The sequence below is a fragment of the Monodon monoceros genome, unplaced genomic scaffold (assembly GCF_005190385.1).
Source record: "Monodon monoceros isolate NGI ecotype Baffin Bay Population unplaced genomic scaffold, NGI_Narwhal_1 Super_Scaffold_9, whole genome shotgun sequence".
In the NCBI taxonomy this organism is placed as follows: domain Eukaryota; kingdom Metazoa; phylum Chordata; class Mammalia; order Artiodactyla; family Monodontidae; genus Monodon; species Monodon monoceros.
The window spans coordinates 8,526,770-8,551,144 of NW_021703786.1; the positions used below are offsets into that span (position 1 = coordinate 8,526,770).

Consider the following 24,375-nt stretch of genomic DNA (forward strand, 5'->3'; position numbering starts at 1 on the left):
CCACAATACTTCTGATGGTCATGAGGTTTGACTGTTTTCATCCTATAAAGCCAATAATTACTATCACTGTTTTAGGATAAACTTTATATTTCTTATTCCCTAATTTCATATTTGCTTATATTAAAAAATCAAGTAAGCAAAACGTACACTTCTGTTTCATGTTCTTTAGTCAGAAAATGTATACTCTTTATGAACGTTTTATTTAAAATTTTTACCCCAAATTACAATTGTATGTACTGTCAATTATTTATATAAACTAGAAAACAATATAATAAAAGAGTAACTTATTCCTGACAATTTTTTCATCTTCCCTATTAATTTTCTAAGGTCAATAAAAATCTGTGTGTAAGGCACTTGTATGAAGTGCCTCGGTACAAACACAGTGAAGTAGAAGATATTTTGCCTGATTTGAATAGGAAAAACATTCAGGAACACACAGCTGGTGAATCTCAGAGCCAACACCCAACCCAGTTTTCTGACTTTGAGATTAGTGCTTTGCTTACTGTAAGCCAGCATAGCAACATTTTCATCCAGGTTAATGCAACAAAAAATAAAGAACTGATTTAAAAAATTTTTTTCTTTCTGTTACATTTGAATTGATTTTTCTTTTCTTTCTTTATTGCCTTTCATGCTTTTTTTCACCAGTATCCATCAATTTTGTGGCTTATTATAGATTTCAGTATATGTAGGTTTATTTATCCCTACATACTTTTTCCCAGGTGTAGACAAGGGGTTATGAGGTTTTTAACTTTTGTTTATTTATTTTGCAGGTTGGGGAGGGGGCTGTTGCCAGTTTTCCACATTTTAAATTAGCTGAGAGAGTACTAATGTTTTAATTCATTAGTCAAAGAAGAGTTTTGCAAAATAAGTTTGTCAAATATAAGGTTTTTGTTTTTGTCTGTTCTTGCTTAACACTGTGTAGAATATTACTATATCCAAGTAAGATACCTCACCTACTTTTTTTTCGTTTTTGTTTGTTTGTTTGTTTTTTGCTTTTAATTTGGCTGAGTTGGGTCTTAGTTGCAGCACACAGGATCTTTCATTGCAGTGAGCGGGCTTCTCTCTAGTTGTGGCATGTGGGCTCCATAGCTGTGGCAGACGGGCTCAGTTGCCCCATGGCATGTGGGATCTTAATTCCCCAACCGGGGATCAAACCTGCGTCCCCTGCACTGGAAGGCGGATTCTTAACCACTGGACCACCAGGGAGGTCCCTCCTCAGCTGTCCTGATACACTTTTGTGATGCATCCTTGTGTTTGTTTTTCATTTTCACTATGCAAATAAATTTACAACAGTTTTGTCATTTTATGTCTAGATCAGTGATATTGCAAACATTTTTTGTTTTTAGTAACAAATTTGTCTTAGGCTCTTTGCTTCTGTTACTTTTTCCAGGTTTGCATATTTTCAGATTACGTTAGTGCTTATAAATTGAAACATTCCAGAAGTATTAAAGTAAAAAGTGAAAGCACACACGCACCTACTCCCCAAAGTAGGATAATAACCACCATATTCTAGACTGTTTTCTGTGTATGGAACACTTTTTTTTAATAAAAGCTAAAATCATACCATATATATTAGTCTTAGATTCCTTTTTCACATATATATCATAGACATTTGATACTGATTTTTAAAATTGTGTTCTTATTACAAAGTGATTACGTACAGCTCATTGTAGAAAATTGGTATTTGTATACTTTAAAAAAAATCCCTTCACCCTTCATTCTTTTTCTCTGTAAATATTTTTGAGTGAATCATATTCTATTTATTGTTTTATGACTTGTTTTGAATATAAAAACATACTGTGAACATTTTTCAGTCATCAAATATTTTCCACATCTTTGGGGGTTTTTTTAGTAATTTTCTTTGTGACTACAAAGTATGTTTATTGTATAAAATGTTGAAACCACAGAAAAAAACCTTTCGTCTAATTGGTTCGTTTACCCATTTTTTTTATATTTAGTGTATTTTTCATTTTCTTATTGATTGACATTTTTAAGGGAATTCCTTTTGTCATATGCTGCCAGTAATTTTTCCATATTGTTCACTGTGTGTTTTACTATGTTTTGCTTTTTGGATAAAGAAGTTCACATTTTTGTCTTTATTCCAATATCTTAGATGTTTCCTTTTGGAGTCGTGCCTAAAATTATCTTCCTGAACCCTTATGATTATGTAGTAGATATTCTGCTGCATTTCCTTTTAGTATTTTTATGGTTTTATTCTTTTACCTTTAAATCTTTTATCTGTTAAAATATTTTTACCAATCATATAATGTAGGAATCTAAGTTTCTCTTTTTCAGGTCATTACCTATTTGTGTATTGTTCTAACACTATTTTCCCAGTGATTTTAACATGTTAGTTTTCTCTTAGGTTTTTTTTTTTTTTTTTTTTTTGGTACACGGGCCTCTCACTGTTGTGGCCTCTCTCGTTGCGGGGCGCAGGCTCCGGACGCGCAGGCTCAGCGGCCATGGCTCAACGGGCCCAGCCGCTCCGCGGCATGTGGGATCCTCCCGGACCGGGGCACAAACCGGCGTCCCCTGCATCGGCAGGCGGACTCTCAACCACTGCGCCACCAGGGAAGCCCCTCTCTTAGGTTTTATTGTTATAAGTTGGATATTATATTTTTGTAAATAGTTATTAATGGTATATAAAAAGATACTAGGTTTTTATTTGGTAATCTATAAGTTTCCTGACATCTTTTTAGTTATAGCTTATTGATTGTGGTTGTGATTTTAAAGTTTTTATAGTAATCAGTTTCATAAAGATCCAAAAGTTTATGTGACTTTGGTGCTGGAATTTCCTCATAGATGCATGTATTTTGTAAAACCCCCAGTTTGACAAGAGCAATAAAAAAGTTGGATCAACTGTAGCTAAAATAGCAAATTAAGTAAAATGAAATGGGGTGGGAAATGTGTTTTTTATTCTTGAAGGTAAAGGCCTTTGGTAGAATAAGTTTATCAGCAGGAAGAGTGAAAAAAACCTTGGCTCTCGTTGCTTTACCGTGTGCTCTCCAACTAGGTTAAAGGGTGTATATGCTTTTACTAGGAAACTGTTTCTAGGTAACAATTTTAAAGCTAAGTATTTACTTAAATTCTAGTTTTGACTGATGGTTGGATTTTGTTCTGTAGGTATTTGGGGGAGAAAATAAGACTATTAATGCATTTATTTGAATTATGATTCTTTATGGTACCTACTTTATTTTTGTGACTACAGTATTGAGATTGGGCAGTATTTTTCCACTAAGCTGACTTCCTTTTGCTCTTGGCTTCTATCATGTTTTTACTAGATGTCTGTGGGAGGTAGACATGAATGAATGTAGCTTCCTATGACCTTGAACAATTCTAGCATCATTTATAAGAGTTACATCTAGAGAGCTGTTATGTGCTTTGTGGACTGTTTCATGCAAGGTTAATTATTCCCTTTATGATCTTTTTCTTCTTTGTTCCTGATTTCTGTTAATGATATCACTGTCCTCATAATCACTTGGAGTCAAAATTTGAATCATCTGACTCCCTCCTCACTTCGCATATCCAGTCATTCTTCAGGCCTGTTGATTCTACCTCCACGGTATCTTCAAATTCGTCCTCTCTTTTCCCTTCCCACTGCTGGTTCATGCCTTTATCACTTCTCCACTGAACATTTATAGTGACTTCCTGATAGGCCTCCTCTTTACTAGCCTTTTTTCCCCCAATCTATTTCCACAGAAAGCAACAAAAAACAATTTTCTGAAAAATACCTCTGGTCATGGAACTTTGCTGCTCAAAAATCTTCCCAGTCCCTGGAAATTGTCTCTTGCTGTATCTTTCTTGTGTCACTTATCACTTTCTACCTTCTTTTAGAACTGTCTGTGGGCTTTTCTCATCTTACCCAGGAGTTTGTAAGCTCCTTGAGAGGAGGCCACAAAAATATTTGTATTTTTGGCTGCGCCTGCATGGTCTTGCACATACTACTCATGCAGTAGATACTTTGAATGAACTAAGAAATATCAGTTAAGAGAGAAAATGTACCATTACATGAAACATGTTCACTTAATATTCAGTCTTTTTTATTAATATCACAAATAAGATTTTTTATTTGTCACCCTTACAAGTCTGAATTTTAAACAGTTTTTTGGACTGGTGGCTCATATCCATCAGCTTGTTCAAGTTTAGCATCTGTCTCATCCCCAGTAGCTTTTCCACAACTACTGCCTTCATCATGAAACATGAGTTTTCCCATTTCAAACTTGAGGTTTACTTTTCTAACAGAGACATCATAGAGCAGATAAATAGGTTGGCAAGCCTTTTCCATGTCTTTTCCAATGCTGTCTAGAATCAGTTTTTTGACAATTTCTTTCAAGTCATCTTCTTCTGGTTTTGGCAGACCTGTTGGTGCTAACAGTGAGGTTTTCTGAATCTGATTGTTGCATTTTTTAGTAAAAACAGCACTGGATAGACGAAGTTAATAATCATCAGTAGTCTTGACATCAACATGAGCTTCAGTCATGGGCTGCCATTTTTTGACCATGGAACACATTTTGTCATAAGCAAGATCCATGCCTTGGAGATTAGACAGTTTTTGCCCTGAACATCCTCAGTAATTAGCTTGAATTTTCTAAATGCAACTTCATCATTCTGCAGACCAGCAAAGCTCACTTCAAAAGATGACCCTTGAGGCCATCCAATGTGATTTTGGTTCCTTGAGTTTTTGTGACCAGTTTTTCCTGTATTTTTATATTGAACATATCTGGTGCTTTCACATCATACCGATCTTTCTTAGAAAATGGATCAACCACTTTCCCCTAGGCTCCCTTTTTGCTGCCTTTTGTAAGGTGCTTATTCTTGCAGACTGCCGTGTTGCTGCTCAGCCAAAAGGGAATATTCAGTCTTACTCCACTGCAAAATAAAATATAAAATACGGTGAACACAGAAATCATCTTACATAAAAAAGGTTGAACTGTTTTGCATCTTTGAGTTTAATAATCATCTGATTGTAAAGCACTACAGAATTTACAGAATCTTTCATTCAAAAATAAATCATCTGAGAGCAAGGGTTGAAGATAATATAGTAGACATCATTAAGTTAAATGACTTACAATTTTGAATTCACATTAAGTAAAATAGTGCTTGTAAAGTTCTATACTTTAGAAAAAAATAAAGGTTATTGTGGTGACTTGTTTATTAATAAGCTATATAACCAAAGAAAAAGGTAAATTAAAGACATGAGGAATAAAAGAGTTTGAAAAAATAAAGTAACTTATTTGCTTGATGTACCCTAAAAGATTAGGGCAGCCACTGTTATTGAAGTAATGGGGAACGGGAGCATGGGTGTTTGTATTTTTGTGTTTAAAACTTACACAGAAAAAAAAAAAAAAAAACTTACACAGTAGAGTAGGAATGTTGTACATATTTACTTAGAAGAATATGGTTTGAATAAGTTTTCTTTCCTAAACGACATCTGTCCAAGTGACCTAGCTGGTTGGATTCTTTTTCATAAAATATTAGGTTGCTGACTGTGAAAGTTATTATCACTATAGAAAATTGAGAATTAAGTTAGAAATAAGAAATTTAAATTTCTTAGAACTTATCTTTTAAAATAATACAGTCTTTTCCTCCATATTTATAGTGGTTAGCTTTTCTTTCTATTGGGTATAATTCATGAGTCTGTACACCACCTTAGATTAACTAGTTCCTCAAAGGCTGTTTTATAATTTCTGGATTTAATTTTATTTTAAGGGAACGTTTCTTAGCTTCTGTTTAGGACAGCAGTATTTAAATTAATTAATACTTGCCACTTACACTTAGTCTGATTTATTGAAACTAAGTCCCCAAGTTTAAATACTAATATCTTTTACTAGCTTGTATTAAATATATTTAAGGCTGAAAATACCTTTTTGGGGGGGTTTAATAGGATCCATTTCCTATTCAGAAATTTCAAGTTATTTACATTATTTTATTAGTGAAAACACGTAAGTGATGAACCAGAAAGAGTTCATCAGTTGTAATATAGGTTTTTTTTTTAGAATACTGAGTAATATCTTTTTTTTATTGAAATATAGTTGATTTACAGTGTTTCAGGTGTACAGCAAAGTGATTCAGTTATATGTGTATATATATATTCTTTTTCAGATTCTGTTCCATTGTAGGTCATTACAAGATATTGAATATAGTGTAGTTCTCATTCTTATGGCTAGTGCATTTTCTTTGTATGCAGAATAGATTACCCAGTGAACATCCCCCAAAGTACAAGGTGATAATTAAAGAGGTTTTGGGGGGGGGTTTGGCACTCTTTTGATAATGATAGAATATATGTTTGATCATTTGAGTTTAGAGACAATGGGAAAGCATTTAATAATGATTATTTATACATTCGCTAAAGTGCTTTAACCTTCCTTTGATGCTATTTTTTGTTAAGCACATTTTCCTGTGAAGTGTTTGTAGTTGCACACACCATGTCAGTGCCTGCTGGTTGTTCCTCCTGTGAAGTATCCATTCTTTTATATACAGAGATTTATGAAAGAGTTCATGGTGTGGATGATCAGAAACCCAACAGGACTCATTTTCATATAATTTAGTGCCAGTTGAACACTCTGGGTGCTGGTTGTTGCTGGGACCTGTTTTTGACTCTGTTGAACCTTTACTGGCTGTGGTTTGTCTGGCCATCACATGACTTCTCTGAAAATTCCCCCTCCCCTTCATTTCCAGTAAACTGTTTGAGTAGGAGTGAGTCAGAGTGAAACCAGCTTCCCTGTAACCACAGGGCTTGTTAAAGAATTTGTCAACGTGGACTCTAGAGGGTTTGCATTAAGCTTTGCAGTAACTGCTATGGTTTGTGTTGCGTCAGGAGTTCCACAGAAAAGCTTCCTGTTCTCAAGATCTCTTGCTTGTTTGCAAAGGGTTAAACTGATCAACTTTACCATAATGAACATTAGAGACACATGTTAAACACATTTATTTATCACTTAAAGGCTGTGTCAAAGCTACCAAGGCTTATTGTAGTTTCTCTTTTCAGAATCACCCAACCACACCCAACAACGTTAAGTTTTTGAAAAGGCGGGCCTGCTAGATCTTCTTTCAGAGCTGGCTCATAATTTTACCACAAAGTACCATCGAGATTAAGCAATTTTAAGTGTCTCTTTTGAAGGATTCTGTTGCAAGATATTGCGACTACTAGCACAGTTAGCTTTTTGTACACAAAGGTCACTTGCTTGCATTTGGTTCAACAAGAAAAGGTAGCACTTAAAATAGTTCTGTAGTTGTAGTTTCTAAGCACACTTAGCATGAATTATGATGGAATTCTTAATACCTCATTTTATTTGCTTTCTCAGGAAGATTTCACTTTATTTTGAATTCTTCTCTTGCCCCTCCACTCCCAGACTTTTAATCTTTCTTCGTTTTCTGACTCTTCTCATTTTCTTTAACCCATTCTTATAGTAGTATTAACAGGAAAGAGAGTCGCAATTTGATTCAAACTGCCAAATAAATGGCCACTGGGAAACTTGTCTGCTCATCGTGCACTCCTGAACCCGTTTAATTTTACACGTTCATTTCTGTATTTAACCATGTCATCTTGGCCAGACTTTTATTTTAAAAATAAATGTAAAGATTACATTTAAACTTAACCTCCTAAAAATCATTTTTATTCTGCTTACCTTTTTTGTAACAAAATAAATTTAGGGAAAAGAACATGGTAGAAAATTTTGAGCCAATTATTCCTCACAGGAAAGAATACTACAGAATAATGGAAGTTTAAAATTGTTTATATTCTAACAATGTTCACGAGCTCTCAGTGATCAAATTAAAATAGAAGAGAAACATTAGTTTTGATGAAGAAGCATTCTAATTGAAATTAGATGATTTAAAAATGAAAATAAGAGGTTAATACAGTCATTTACAAAGCGCAATAAATAATAAATGTTTAAGATTTTTCTTGTTAGTTTGCTTTAGACATTGGAGAAAAATATAGTTTTATGTCTGCTTCGTTCTTCTCATTTGCACACCTGTTTACAGCTATGGGGTGGAGGGGATAAGCATTATACAGGCATTAGGTTACCTTTGTTAAACTAATTTAAAGATTTTACTCAGGTTTGTGTTTCAAACACCTTTTGTAAAATGCCTTTAGAAAGGCCCCTTTCATTGAAACTTAGACCAACACACTGTATGTATGCTATGCTTTTGCTCGAGTTTGCAAATCAGTAACACACTAAATACACATCCACCCTCTGTTGTAACTGCTGAATGCTCCTAGGGATCCTGGCCTAAGATCAGAGTTAGTGCAAGACATTGACAGCAGAGTAACTATTATGCTCATTTCCTATTACAAAAGGTGTTTTTGTTTCTAATTCGTCAAGGTTCTTGGTTTGTCGTAACAGATATGTAGTTCTTTCTTGCTGAGTATTTAAGAAAATTTCTCTTGGTAGAGTGTTCTTCCCATTTTCCTGTCTTGGGCCTCACCATGTAATAAACATGACTATCGTGCTTTTAGACTAAAGGGCTATGTAGAGACACCAGGAAGTAGGCATGGTAATTAATACAGTGCTCCCCTCGAAAGTAGGCATGTACTCTAGACTTCCTTGTGCACTTTCCCTAATAAGGGTCTGCATCCATTAATTTATCAAAACTTGTAAAAATTTATTTTTACTACTTCTTGAGGTAAAGACTTCAGTAAGTTCATAGGCTGTTATTTAAAGCCATGCTTCCATTTGTTTGTTTTAAATTTGCCTCTTTCACGTTATAAAGGGCGCTACCCTCATTCTAGTATTGTAAGATTTTTTTAAACACTTTTCCTTTCCTCTTTCCATAACTTTATAGATTTTAATCAGTTACCTTTTCAGCCTTTCTAAAAAAATAATCATTTACTTTTTATATCTAATAACCCCAAACTCTTTGATCATTTTAATTCGTGCTCCCCCCATGGATCTTTATCTAATCCTTTTACATTTTTTCTGACATGAAGTTGTCAGAACTGCATATGATTTTTCAGGGACAACTACACTACTGTACTTGTGTGTTTTCAGATTTCTACAACCACAGTCCTGTTTGGCAATGCATTTTACTGATGTTTTTAATAAATTGTTTACTTCATGTTTACTTCAATAAACTGTTTACTTGGGAGACCACTCCCAGTTCCCTTTCCTTTGTTCATAACTGGAAACTTTTATAACCCATCACTTTATCTATCTATCTATCTATATCTATATATATATATCTATTTTTTTTTTAGCCACGTTGTGTGGCTTGCAGGATCTTAGCTCCCTGACCAGGAATCGAACCCAGGTTCTCAGCAGTGAAAGCAGTGTCCTAATCACTGGACTGCCAGGGAATTCCCCATCATTTTACATTTAAATAATTTTTCCCTAAATGTGTTATCTTACTGTTATCCACTTTGAAACTTACCTTCCACGTTTCCTTTTTCTCTCTCAAGTTTACATGATCTTTAAATATATTGCCATGATTTTGGCCCTTTATAATTTTAATTTCAGCTGTAGGTTTAGAACTTAAACTCTGTTCCTTTTTTCAGGACCATTTATAAACTTGTTAAGTGGGATGAATGGGTCTATCTTAGGAAAGAATCCCACTATTTACATTTCTCATCATAGAGATGATCCCATTTATCTTTATCCTTTGTTTTCGGTCTCTTAAGTTTCCTGTCCCTGACAATTTTGTAAATTCTGTACTGACCTAGTTTTCATAGCTTTGCATGTCTGAGTTCATCTCAACCATTTTTACTTTTTTCCCCCTTTTTTTCATTCACAGTATTATTGTTTTTACGTACACAGTAGATTGTCATATGCTTTTTGTTTAAATTCCAGTTTTAATCTGGAAATAAAAGTTATTCATTAGTTACTTACAACCAAAATACAATCAATTATAAATGCTAAAAATGAAGGGTGATTTTTTTTTCCCCCCTAGCATCAACTAAGATTTGGTAAATACCCTTTCTGGTGAGACATGAGAAGATCACATGAGGAGATATTGGCTTCAGACAGGAAAAAAGAGAGAAGAAAAGAAAAATGCATTACTTGTGTAATGTGTCATTTCTAATAAATCTTGCATACTCAGACATTTTCCCTGAGTGTCTAGAGCACTGTTGTTCTTCTTGGGCTACAGTGTTTGTTGTTATTTCAAGTAGAGGCCAGGCAGGCACTGATAGGAGTGGATGCCGGCCTGCCTGCCTTCCTAAGAATTACCACATGGTTTCTTTTCAACAGAAAGCTAAGCAGGGATAGAGGGAGGAAAAGGAAGCAGCAGATACTGGCTGGTTTTACTGCTGGTAGCTTGGACTGTGAAAAGGAGGAAAAAACTCTGTGTAGTTATCTGGAACTTCCAAAAATACTGCTCTACTTTTTATCTGAAAATGTTAGCAAATGCTGATGGTCAGACCCTGAGAAAGTCTCCTGAAACCTTATTTCTTCCATCTCTTCTTTGCTCCTAGACTACCCAAGAGATATTTTATGTCTAATAGATGATTTGTGAGTTTTACGGTTAGTAATCATGGTGAGGTGACCATTACAGATGTAAATAACTAAAGAATTTCCTCTTATTTCCTGGAGACAAGAATGTGTTGATTAAGAACTAGCATTCATGTGTAGTAATCTCATCCATCGTTACCCTCTTGTCATGGAGTATTTGGTAAACTACTTGGTTGCACTGCAAGGCAGATTTGATAAATTTTCAATTCTTAATGCATTTCCTTCCTTTCCTCCTTCCTGTTTTGTAGCCCTCTTCCTTCCTTGATATTAACATGTTGTTCTTCTCTTTTTGAAATTAGAAACAAAACAAAACAAAAGCCTCTTATCCCCTCAACTTGTGATGTTGCCCTAGAACTGAGCTCACATAGTGTCTAAAAATTCTGACAAGGTATTTTATTTCATTGGTTCTCAGGGTTTCTTTCTTGATAGTAATGTCAAGTAATATCAGTCTAAACAATTTTGTCCCATAATCAGTTTTGTCTCTTAATTATCATGGTGATAGATATTATTATCATAATTTTGCAGAAAAGATGAAGAAACTGTGGCTCAGGGAAGTTTGAAAACAACAAAGTTGGTGCTCTATCATTTGATATTGCAGTAAATCTGTAGAACTGGTGTTCTTATATTCTGTTTCTCTTTTTCATGCTTTCCTTTTCATTTTTTCAGTTTCTGTCTCAAACTCAGTAGGTTTCCTGGGTCATCTCTTTCCCCATCTCTACCAATTGCAACCCACCCACCATCCACATATACACACTAGATTATTTATTTATCTCTCAAGAGAAAAAACTTGCTGGAACCGCCTTCCTCTACATTCTTAGCCTGGCTTATTCCCTCACCTCCTTTAGGTTTTTAATCAAATGTTACCTTTTCTGTCAGGCCTTCTCCAACCATCGTATTTAAAATTACAACTTGCCTGCCACCCCATTTTGTAGTTTTTGTCTCCTCCCATTAAACTGTAAGCTCCATGAGGATCCAGATTATCAGTTTGATTCAGTGTTGTATCCGTTGCTCCTGTAATAGCATTTGGCATTGTAGTAAACACTTGCTAAACGTTTATAGAATTAATGGTCAGACCACAATGTCCTCATCTTTATATTCTTTATTACCATGCATGCATATACCATATATATATGGTAGTTACCAGCTTTTTGGGGTTGAATTTAATTGCTTTTAAATAAGAATTTTGGTTCTAATTTTGTCTTCTAAAATTCTGTATGGGTAAAAACTATATGTAGTTTTCCCAAAACTCAGCACTTAAAGCTTTTCTTTTCCTCCTCTTTTCATGGTTGAATTTATTCAGTCTTCATATGTTTGAGTTATCAAAGCTACTAATTACCACAGACAGACTCATTAGAACCATCTGTAGGAAAGTAAAAAGGTTTAGATTTTTTTTTCAATTGAGATTTATTATCAACTGGCAACATGGAAGCAATATTAAGAGTAATTTATGTTACAACGACTTTTGAAAAGTGTTTGGCACTGTCTACATAAACATACCCTACGATCTAGCGGTTCCATTTTGTAGATTTATACCTAGAAGAAAGATGCTCCAGAAGACTTGACAAGAGTAGTCACAGCAGCATTATTTGTAATAACCCCAAACTAGAAACAACCCTAATGTCCACCAACAGTAGAATAAATAAATTGTGGTATATTCATACAAAGGCAGCAAATTGATTATTGCCACGTGCAACAGCAGGAGTGAATCACATGGACATAATGTTGACTACAGAAGCCAGAAATAAAAGAGGACCTACTGTATAATTCCATTTATATAAAGTTCAAAAATAGGCAAGCTACATTTATAGTAATAGAAGTCAATGATAGTGGTTATTTTGGGAGAAGAAGTAATTACTAGTAGTGCCACCAGTAGGGTTTCTGGAGTTCTGGTAATGTTCTGTATCTGGATCTTGGTGTTAGTTACATGGGTGTGTTCATTGTAAAATTTCACCAAGATGTATATTTTAGATTTATGTACATTACTGTGTATCTGCTGTACAGCTAAAAAGAAAAATAGTTTTACTACCCTCCCACCAAAGTAAATTTGGTAATAAATATACGAGTACATGTAGAAATTCATTTAATTATATAGCTGATATAGCTGATATCTTTCTATTTTAGGCACAACTCTCTGAAATGTGTGTCACTCATGGACCTTTATTTTTTACTATACTCCATGTTACAGACTACATTGATTGTACTTAGGGCCTATGCGTGTGTAACTGAAATAATGTTTTGTGAAACAGTATTTACTTGTATCACATGTACTGATCTCACATTTTTATTCTGTTCATTAAAAAGATGCTATTTGTGACCAACTAAATTTTCACAATATGCAGTCTAATAAAACCATACTAAATAATAGAAATGTATAAATATGAACAGGAGCAAAATCTGAATTTTCAGATTTCTAGATGGATCAGGTTTTTAGTACGTATTAAATTTAGCTAGTTGCCAAAATAAATGGTTCTTACTGTTTCAAAAAATACACAGATCTTCTTTGTGTTCATTTTTAGACATGACTTCATAGATTTTGATTAATGTGTGATCTGATTTTTATATGTATATGTTTTATGTGTAATCCCCCCTTTTTCAAAGGGAAAAGATGGTGTTTATGTTCTTCAATTTTATTTTTAATGTGTCAGAGAGAAGGAAACCATATCCCATTTTTAGATAATGACAAAAGCAAGCAATAAATAATTCTAGCTAGAAAATCCAATACTGTTTTATAATCATTATTTTTAACTTCCTAAAAAGTAGTGTACCGGATGGGATATGAAGACAATAAAACAAATGTTTACTCGTTACACATTGGAGTACACAGATTTCTCGTTATTTACAGTTTTGATTTTTGCCCCATCTGTGAACCATCTAAGGAACCATTAGTTCCTTATTGTTTTTTTTTCCTTCTTTTTAACTGCTGAATCCTTATTTTTCTTAATTGAGATAAATTAACATCTAACATTGTATTAGTTTTAGATGTACAACATAATGATTTGATGTATGTATATACTGCAAAATTATTACCACAATAAGTTTAGTTAACATCCATCACCACATATTGTTACAAATTTTTTTTTCTTGTGATGAGAACTTTTAAGATCTCTCTTAACTTTCAAATATACAGTACAGTCCTGTTAATCAGAATCACCATGCTGTACATTACATCCCCAGAACTTATTTATCTTTTAACTGGAAGTTTGTACCTTTTGACCACCTATGCCCGTATCACCCATCCTCCATCCATCTGCCTCTGGCAGTCACCAACCTGGTTTTCTGTATGTATGATCTCAGGGTTTTTTTTTAGATTGCACATATAAAGTGAGATCATATAGTATTTGTCTTTCTCTGACTTATTTGACTTAACATAATGCCCTCTAAATCTATCCATGTTGTTGCAGATGGCAAGATTTCCTTCTTTTTTATGACTGAATAATATTACAATGTGTGTCTTTCTGTCTTTATGTATATATCCCACATTTTCTTTATTCATCCATCAATAGACACTTAGGTTCTTTCCATGTCTTGGCTATTGTAAGTAATAATATTTCAATAAACCTGGGGGGGGGCGTTGCAGATATTTTTTCAAGATAGTGATTTCATTTCTTTTGGACCAAAACCCAGAAGTGAAATTGTTGGGTCATATGGTAGTTCTAATTTTAATTTTTCGAGTACCCTTCATACTGGCTGAACCCATTCCCACCAACAGTGCACATCTTTTTCTCCTCATCTTTGCCAACACTTGTTATCTCTTTTTTTTTATATTTTTTTAATTTTAATTTAATTTTTTTTTTTTGCGGTACGCGGGCCTCTCACTGCTGTGGCCTCTCCTGACGCGGAGCACAGGCTCCGGACGCGCAGGCTCAGCGGCCATGGCTCATGGGCCCAGCCGCTCTGCGGCATGTGGGATCCTCCCGGACCGGGGCACGAACCCGTGTCCCCTGCATCGGCAGGCGGACTCTCAACCACTGCGCCACCAGGGAAGCCCTTTTTTTAGTTTTTAATGTTTATTTATTATTTATTTTTGGCTGCGTCGTGTCTTAATTGCGGCGCACAAGATCTTTCGTTGCGGTGCACGGGCTCTTCGTTGCGGTGTGCGGGCTTTTCTCTAGTTGCGGCACGCAGGCTCCACAGTGCATGGCTTTGTAGTTGCGGCACGCGGACTTAGTTGCCCCGCGGCATGTGGGATATTAGTTCCCTGACCAGGGATTGAACCCGCATCCCCTGCATTGAAAGGTGGAATCTTAACCACTGGACCACCAGGGAAATCCGAACACTTGTTATCTCTTGTCTGTTTTATGATAGCCATTCTAATAGTTGTGAGGTGATATCTCATTATGGTTTTGATTTCCCTGATGATTAGTGTTGTTGAGCACCTTTTCATGTACCTGTTTGCCATATGTGCGTCTTTTTGGAAAAATATCTGTTCATATCCTCTACCTATTTTTTAATCAGATTTTCTTCTATTGAATTGTGTGAGTTCCCTATTTATTTTGGATATTAACCCCTTGTTAGATACATGGTTTGCAAAAATTTTCTTCCAGTTGTTATGTTGCGTTTTCATGTTGTTGATGGTTTCCTTTGCTGTACAAAGCTTTTTAATTTGATGTAATCCTACTTGTTTATTTTTGGTTTTGTTGCCTTTGCTTTGGTGTCATATCCAAAAAATCATTGCTAAGACCAAAGTCAAGGGGCTTACCCCCTATGTTTTCTTCTAGGAGTTTTATGGTTTCAGATCATATGTTCTAGTGTTTAATCCATCTTGAATTGATTTTTGTGTGTGGTGTAAGATAGGGGTCCAGTTTGATTCTTTTGCATGTGGCTATCTAATTTTTTTCATCACCGTTGGTTGAAGAGACTATTCTTTCCACATTGTATATATATATATATTTTTTTTTTGTGGTACACGGGCCTCTCACTGCTGTGGCCTCTCCCATTGCAGAGCACAGGCTCCAGACGCGCAGGCCCAGCGGCCCAGCCGCTCCACGGCATGTGGGATCCTCCCGGACCGGGGCACAAACCCATGTTCCCTGCATTGGCAGGCGGACTCTCAACCACTGGGCCACCAGGGAAGCCCCACCCCATTGTATATTCTTGGCTCCTTTGTCATAAATTAATATTTCATATATGTGAGGGCTTATTTCTGGGCTCTCTATTCTTTTCCATTGATCTGTGTGTCAGTTTTTAAGCCAGTATCATACAGTTTTGATTACTGTAGCTTTATAATACAGTTTGGAATCAGAAAGCATGATGGCCCCAGCTTTGTTCATCTTTACTAAGATTGCTTTGGCTATTCTGGGTCTTCTGTCATTCCATACAGATTTGGGGATTGTTTGTTCTATTTCTGTGACAAATGCCATTGGAATTTTGTTTGAGATTGCATTGAATCTGTAGATTGTTTTGAGTAGTATGGACACTCGAACAACATTCTTCCAACCCATGAGCATATAATGTCTTTCCATTTATTTGTGTCTTCTTCGATTTCTTTCCTCAGTGTCTTATAGCTTTCAGTGTGCAGGTTTTTTACCTCCTTAGTTAAATGTATTCCTAGGTATTTTCTTTTTTGGTGCAATTGTAAATGCAAATGTTTTCTTAATTTCTCTTTCTGATAGTTCATTATTAGTGTATAGAAACACAATAGATTTTTTTTTGGCTGCATTGGGTCTTTTTTGCAGCACATGGGCTTTCTCTCTAGTTGTGGCGAGCAGGGGCTACTCTTTGTTGTGGTGTGCGGGCTTTTCATTATGATGGCTTCTCTTTGTTGCGGAGCATGGGCTCTAGGCACGTGGGTTTCCATAGCTGTGGCACACGGGCTCTAGAGCACAGGCTCAGTAGTTGTGGCACACAGGCTTAGTTGCTCTGCAGCATGTGGGATCTTTCCGGAGCAGGGCTCAAACCCATGTCCCCTGTATTGGCAGGCGGATTCTTAACCACTGCGCCACCAGGGAAGTCCCCACAATAGATTTTTGTATATTGATTTTTTATTCTCCAATTTGACTGAATTAGTTGATTAGTTCTAACAGTTTTCTGGTGGAGTTTTTAAGATTTTCTGTATATAACATCAGGTCATCTGCCAACAGAGAGGGTTTTACTTTTTCATTTCCCATTTGAATAAAATTGATAAGAGAGTAAGCATCCTGTCTTCTTCTTAATCTTAGAGGAAAAGCTTTCAGTTTTTCACAAGACTATGATATTAGCTGTGGGCTTGTCATATATGGCCTAATTCCCTCTGGACCCACTTTGTTGAGAATTTGTATGATGATTTTTCCATTTTTTTTTTTTGAGGATTTTTGCATCTGTGTTCATCAGGGATATTGGCCAATAATTTTCTTTACTTGTAGTGTCCTTGTCTGGTTTTGGTTTTGGGGTAATGCTGGCCTCTTAAAATGAATTTGCAAGTGATCCCTCCTCTTCAGTTTTTTGGAAGAGTTTGAGAAGAGTGGTGTTAGTTCTTTAAATATATGGTGGAATTCACTAGTGAAACCATGTGTTCCTGGACTTTTCTTTGTTGGGAGATTTTTGATTACTAATTCAATCTCCTTACTAGTAATTAGTCTGTTCAGATTTCCTATTTCTTCATGATTCAGTGTTGGTAGGTTGTAGGTTTCTAGAAATGTATCCATTTCTCTAGGTTGTTCAATTTTTCAGCATGTCATTGTTCATAATAGACTCTTATGAATCTTTGTAGTTATATGGTGTCAGTTGTCATGTCTCCTCTTTCATTTTTTACTTTATTTATTTAAGCCCCCTTTTTTCTTGGTGAGTCTAGCTAAAGTTTTGTCTAATTTATCTTCTCCAAAAATCATCTTAGTTTCATTGACTTCTTCTATTGTTTTTCTAGTCTATTTCATTTATTTCCACTATGATCTTTGTTATTTCCTTCCTTCCACTAACTTTGGGCTTAGTTTGTGCTTTGTGTTCTAGTTCCTTGAGGTATAAAGTTAGGTTGTTTGAGATCTTGTTCTTAATGTATGCATTTATCACTATGAATTTCCCTCTTAGAACTGCTTTTGCTGCATCCCTTAAGCTTTCCTATTTTGTGTTTCCAATTTCATTTGTCTCAAGATATTTTTTTAATTTCACTTTTGAGTTCCTTGACCCATTGGTCATTCAATAGCATGTTGTTAAATCTTCACACATTTGTGAATTTTCCAATTTTCTTCTTGAAATTGATTTTTAGTTTTATACCACAGTGGCCAGAAGAGATACTTGATATGATTTCAGTCTTCTTAAATTTATTAATACTTGTCTTATGTTCTAATACATGATCTATCCTGGATAATGTTCCATGTGTGCTAAAGAAGAATGTATATTCTGATGCTTTTGGATGGAATGTTCTGTAAATGTCTGTTAAGTCCCACTAGTCTTATGTGTCATTTAAGTCCAATGTTTCCTTATCGATTTTCAGTCTGGATGATGTATCCATTGGTAAAAGTGGAGTATTGTATTGAAGTCTCCTACTGTTATTGTATTGCTGTCTATTTCTCCTTTTAGATATGTTAATATTACTTTCTTAAAAAAAATATTACTTTCTTATTTTGGTATCTCTTAGTCCACTATAATCTTGTGGGTCTCATGGACACAAGTCCTCTTGACTTTCAAATCTAGATGTTTTGGGGGCCTGTCAGGTGGAAGTCTTAAAAGTTGGGTCATCAGGTGTGGGTTTGTGGGAAGCCAAGCCTTTTGCTCTACAGGAAGAAGATGGGAGTTGTGAGTTCAGAGTGTTCATGGGAGGAGGTGAGTTCAAGAGCTTCTTCCTGTGTTGGCATCCTGAATGAGAACTCTCTAATCTCTTATTAAAAGTTCTAAATCTGTAAATTATTTCTAGAATAAAATTGCTTTCCTGAAATGTGTTTATATGATGTATTCTATTTGCTCTATTATAGAATTCTACCCTAATTTCCAATTTAAATAGGAATTCCAGGGATCATCTCTGATTTAATAATGTAAAAGCTATAAATTGGATATTGAAACTTTCATTTTCAAAAGTAGTTGCACCACTCTGTTCTGATCACTTTTTTTGGTAAATGTGTGTGTATTTTGTAATCCAGCATCCTGTAGGTACTGAATTAAAAATTTATTAATTAGTTTCTATTGTCACAATCACTTTACTTCATCAAATTAATATCCCTACTTTATCTTGTAATTCTAGAGTTTGTTTCTTAGCAATCTTCATCTTATAAGTTTGTGTGAGTCCATTATAATTCAAAAAAAAGAACAGGGACTTCCCTGGCAGTCCAGTAGTTAAGACTTCGCCTTCCAATGCAGGGGGTGCAGGTTTGATCCCTGATTGGGAAGCTAAGATCCCACGTGGCTCATGGCCAAAAAAGCCAAAAACAGAGAACAGCAGCAATGTTGCAACAAATTCAACAAAGACTTCCAAAAGGTCAACATCAAAAAAACCTTAAAAAAAAAAAAAGAATAGATGATATGTGACTCTTTTGAAATTATACTGCATATAAAGGAGACCTCAAATACGCAATATTAAAAACATACCAGTTACATTAATGATATTGTTGAGGATGTCAACACTAAAATAAACTATTTTGCTCACTTTGAATTTAATAAATTAATGCTCTATATCTTTCTGTGAAAATAGCTCATAAAGAGTCCTGATAACAGGTAGGAAATTGCAGTTAGGAAACATTTTATTCTGTTTTGTTTTGTTTTGTTTGCGGTACGCGGGCCTCTCACTGTTGTGGCTTCTCCTGTTGCAGAGCACAGGCTCTGGACGTGCAGGCTCAGCAGCCATTGCTCACGGGCCCAGCCGCTCCGCGGCATGTGGGATCTTCCCGGACCAGGGCATGAACCCGTGTCCCCTGCATCGGCAGGTGAACTCTCAACCACTGTGCCACCAGGGAAGCCCTTTATTCTGTTTTTAAGAGGAGAAAGATTTAAAAATTATGAGTTATGTTTCATTGTAGTTTCTGTGAAATAATAATTAATCGTACCCATTAACTGTGTTCTTTACCATGTGTAAAATATTAGTCATTGTAGAAAATACTTAATTACATGGTTATTAGGATCTTAACAAGTTAATATTTCAGACTGATTGTCCATGATGCTGAAACAGCTTACAACATTAAGTCATCATTACTATTTAGCTCCATTTCTGGTTAATAGAGAATAATATGACACAACATATTTGACTGGGACACAGGAATTAACAAGTCATTTTTAGATGCCAAAAGAACTTCACAAATACAGTAGATATTAACACAAATTCCTCTTATACACAAGAAATTATTGAAACAGTTGCTCTGTGGTTTTTAGTATTGACCCTGCAGCCACTTCAGTGTCAAACCCAAGAAGAGCAATAGCTCAGCAGAAGTTTTAACATAGGAAATTCCCTAGTGGTCCAGTGGTTAGGATTCCAGGCTTTCAGTGCCGGGGGCCCTGGTTCAATCCCTAGTCTGGGAACTAAGATACCGCAAGCCACACGGCACAGCCAAAAAGAATAAAAATAAGATAAAATCCTTTAAAAATATATATATTATAAAGAAAAGAAGTTTTAACATATAACATGTTAAGAAGGCAGTTAATTTATAAAACTGCTGACCAGTTACCTCACACTGATGGTGATAGTTCAGCTCAAACTAACATAAGGTATTAACCGAATACATACTTACCTCCAGTCATTTTACATGTTTAGGGATTATCTGTTGCTTTGAAAGAAATCTTGGAATTTAATGTGATCCCTTATCATGAAAATGAAAAGATTTTCTGTTACCATTTGAAGAAAAACATTATTTTATATATTTAGATCTAAGTTGACTTCTTCAGTTCAAAAATTAGTATTTTGCAAGCTAATTATTATAATTAGCTGTACAGTTTCTCTTCTCTTAATCTTAAATATATTTCTTAGGAAGATGAAATGAGAAACAAAAGTAGTGCAGGAATATTCATACTTGAAGGCATTGTCTGTTTTTCTTTATTAATCCTTGAAATCTCAGTAGTAAGGACTTATTGTAACTTTTCTTCATCTGCCTCCTGTAGTCATTGGAGAAATGTTCCTGGTGTCTCTCATTCTTACTTTCAGAAGCATGATTGGTTACGTACATAATCACTATCAGTGGGAGTGGGAAAGATAATTTTATTTACTTGTATTTTGTTTATTTACTTTTAAAAAGTAGAAAATGATATATGATTACTAGTTGTAAATGCATGCTGCTTATTTAGATAGAGCTAGAGGATGAAACCCCTCTCAGGCACTTAAAATTGTGAAATACTTGAGTGTTGTGAAATGTGAATCCAGCGAAATGAAACTATTAAAAGGAATTTGGTTTTAGTTGTGCAGATTTTTTTTTAATGAAGAATGACAATTGAGGAAGTAAGTAATCAAATTGAACTTGCTACACAGTTCCCACAAACACGAAAAAAGAAAACGATTAAAATGAAATATTAATTTGATATTTAACTTGAATTTTGAATCTCACATATTAATTTGTTAAACTTTTCCTTTAAATTATTGTTGTTTATTATTATTGGTGCACAGTTTTTCTTGGCTAGTTTATTTTATCTGATGGCCTAAAAAGAATAGCAAATTTTGTTTGAAATTGTTCTTTTTAAACTTTAGTAAAAGAAGGTTTTTTTTCCTGTTTTTGTGTGCGTGTGTGTGTGTGTGTGTGTGAGAGAGAGTTGTGTTTATTGTCTAATATTATACCTATAGTACATTTTTCTCTCTTTACTTTAAAAGCAAACACAAACAGAAATATCTTAATGCATAGAAAATGTTAGCTTTACATCATTAGAAAGCTGTCAAATAAATGCAAATAATGAAGAAGTACTGAAGTTGTTTAAAAATAACTTCTAAAATTGCAGAGCAACAAACAAGGAACATATAATTACCTTTAAGATGTAGAACATTTTAGACAATTAAAAAATGATGTTTTTAATAAATGTTAACAAAGCCTTTAAACCCATATCAGTAAGTTTTGAATATGACTTTAAATGTGAAATAAGTTTAAAATAAAAACAACAAAATATAGTTGTGTTTATGAAATCTAAACATGAGTTAATTTACCACTGTAAAGTATTTCAGATTTGGTGCAAATACTAGTGTAATGCTGCCTTGAGTTTGTTTTCATTACTCTGGCAAGGAAAAACATCAAGAAAATTCTTCCTCGAGCTGCATACTCAGCTTCTGTTGGTTTCTTGTGATGAAAGCAACTGTGCAGACTTATTAGCTTAATTTAAATAAACTTTTATGAATTATTTAATATATAAATGTAATTTTAATTCCAAGAATATTGTGAAAGACCTGGAAAATAAATTATAGGAAGTGAAAGTAGCATGGTCATGGTGTGTATATGTGTGTGTGTGTGTGTGTGTGTGTGTAATACATAGTAAGATTTATGAAATCCATTTTCATTAGATGACTTTCAGACTTTTTAAAAAGTAAAACTCCCCATTAAAAAGGCACTTAACTTATTTTCCTTGTAAAATATGCCAGCTAAAAATTAATTTAAAAAAAGAAGAGTAAAGGGAACTTTCTATTATACTTATTTGGGTAGAGTAACGCTTTTCCTTCAAACAAAGATTCTTGAAGCACTGTTAAGGATAATTGATGATGGGCACCCAGACATCCGAAAGAACAAGGAGTTTATTTTCATTGTTTTCTTGTCTAATTTCTGTTAAGTAAAGAGATTCTGCCAAGGGATAAAATAGTTCCTTACTTTCAGGATGTTTTAAAAAATATGATTCCTTAAACTTCCCTAGGCTTAAATATTTTTGTTAGTTTGTATGTTAGCTGATCTGCATAATGTTAAACATTTTTTCCTTTATATAAGCCAATTAGTATAATCATACCTCTTTTTCAATTTAAATGTATGGGTGTATGTATCTCTATAATAGAAAAATACCATCAGTTTAAAGTGATGACACTATCATAGTCACTTGGTTGAAATAAATATAAGAATCTAAAGCCTTGAAATTAAGATAAAGGAAAACAGGATAGCATACCTTTTATATACAACACCTTGTTGATCTTGTCTACACTATTTTATGCAAAAAACTAATTTTTTGTAATTTTATATACTGAAGACTGCATAAATGCTGCGATAGAAAAATGTTCCCACATTAGTCTGACTTGGCAAATAGGTTTATAAAAAGTTTTGTTGTCTTTAAAATAAAATTTGTATAGTTTTTGTTTTCTTTGTTTTACTTTTTCTTCACAATTGAGTACCATCTTTCAGTAAAGTAGATTTGCTATGAAGATATCAAAGGCTGTGAAGGAAGGCGTTTTCCTGAATTTATATTTTTAACTCTTCGGCTATATTAATTAAAATTTCATAACTAATTTATAATATAATAGTATTATTTGGTAATTTTAAAACTCAAAACATTTCTATTCATTATGGCCAGTTTTTATTTAGTGCTCTGATGAATTACAAATTTAGTAATTTGTGAATTATGTAAATTATTCAAGACAATTGGATGTATAGTTTTAAATAAGTTATATAGGAAAACTGATTTCATTATATATTCCTAACCAGTTTTTAAATCAATAAAATCAGTATTTCACTCTTAATGCAGTCAATGTTAATTTAAGAAAAAAAATTAAATCTTCAGTTAGAAATATGAAAAAAAATACAGAGAACCTTTTGCAGCAGTAATTTAGTTGTTTAAAAATATTAAATCTGATATATTTTATTTACTAGACGAGTAAGCCTAATCCCAAAAAGAAAAATTCTGTCTTTGAAAATACACTGCAAAATTACAAAATTGCATTGTAGAATTTAGTTAATGATTAACTTTGATAGCCTATATGTTTGAACTTGAAAGTATTTGTATTAACTGTTAATATCTGTTAATATCTCTTTTTTTAAATTTATTTTATTTGTTTATTTTTGGCTGTGTTGGGTCTTCGTTGCTGCTCACGGGCTTTCTCTAGTTGTGGTGAGCGGGGGCTACTCTTTGTGGCGGTGCATGGGCCTCTCATCGCAGTGGCCTCTCTTGTTGCTGAACACAGGCTCTAGGCACGTGGGCTTCAGTAGTTATGGCACGCAGGCTCAGTAGTTGTGGTGCACGGGCCTAGTTGCTCCCCTGCATGTGGGATCCTCCCGGACAAGGGCTCGAACCCGTGTCCCCTGCATTGACAGGCGGACTCCTAACCATTGTGCCACTAGGGAAGCCCTGTTAATATCTTTTCAAATATATATTATTGGTTTAATTCCTTTGACTTTCTCACCATCCTCAGCAAGTAAGTAGGTGGAAGGTCTTTTTTTTTTTAATTTCAGTCTTCACTGTTGTACTTTGATACAGCTGTTCAACATAATATGGGTTAAAGTGGTTTTGTGTGTTTGTTTTTTGAATCTACAACTTCTGTTGTAGATTAGGGAAGTGCTTTAAACCCTCTTCCTGGTCTATGAAGGAACCTTCTATCATTTATATTATGACCATTCTATAAGATTGTTGACTAATTATTAGAGTATGTTGAGCTAAAGAGAGAGGAGTGTTCTATGACATGAACACTTCTAAAAAGACATTCACACATTAGCTAATATCTTTTAATTGTATCAATTATTTTGATTGAAATTTTGATTGGAGTATATACAATTTCAAAACCAGAAAACAGGTAAAGTCAAATTTCAGACTGGTACTTTTAAGAAAAAATATATATAATTACAGCATCCTCATGCTAGAAGAAGAAAATCGTGGAAATAAATTGGCCAGCCAAATGCATGTTTCAGCCTGGGAGGTAGAAGAGTGAAATAAAAAGAGCAGTGATTTTCAGCCTGAAGTATCTACTCTGCCTATACCCGAGAATTATTGAAAGGCTCCAGTAGAATGTTTGTGAAAACCGTTTTATATAACTAGCACAAACTGTGTAAATGTAGGATGTTCTTTGTTTTGTGGGGTAATGAATGGTTAGTTATTGCCACATAACTGTTTTTTTTCCATCTTTTGGCCAATGATCAGTAGAGGTGTC

The 24,375-nt window shown here is 34.4% G+C and overlaps 1 protein-coding gene and 1 pseudogene across 2 annotated transcripts in view; one reads left to right on the forward strand and one right to left on the reverse strand.

The window, feature by feature from the left end:
* The window catches only part of VMP1 (vacuole membrane protein 1), a 130,566-nt gene that overhangs the window by 75,862 nt on the left and 30,329 nt on the right, over window positions 1–24,375 (forward strand). The gene's annotated exons all lie outside the window — the stretch shown is intronic.
* LOC114888881 lies at window positions 4,094–4,910 on the reverse strand (annotated as a pseudogene).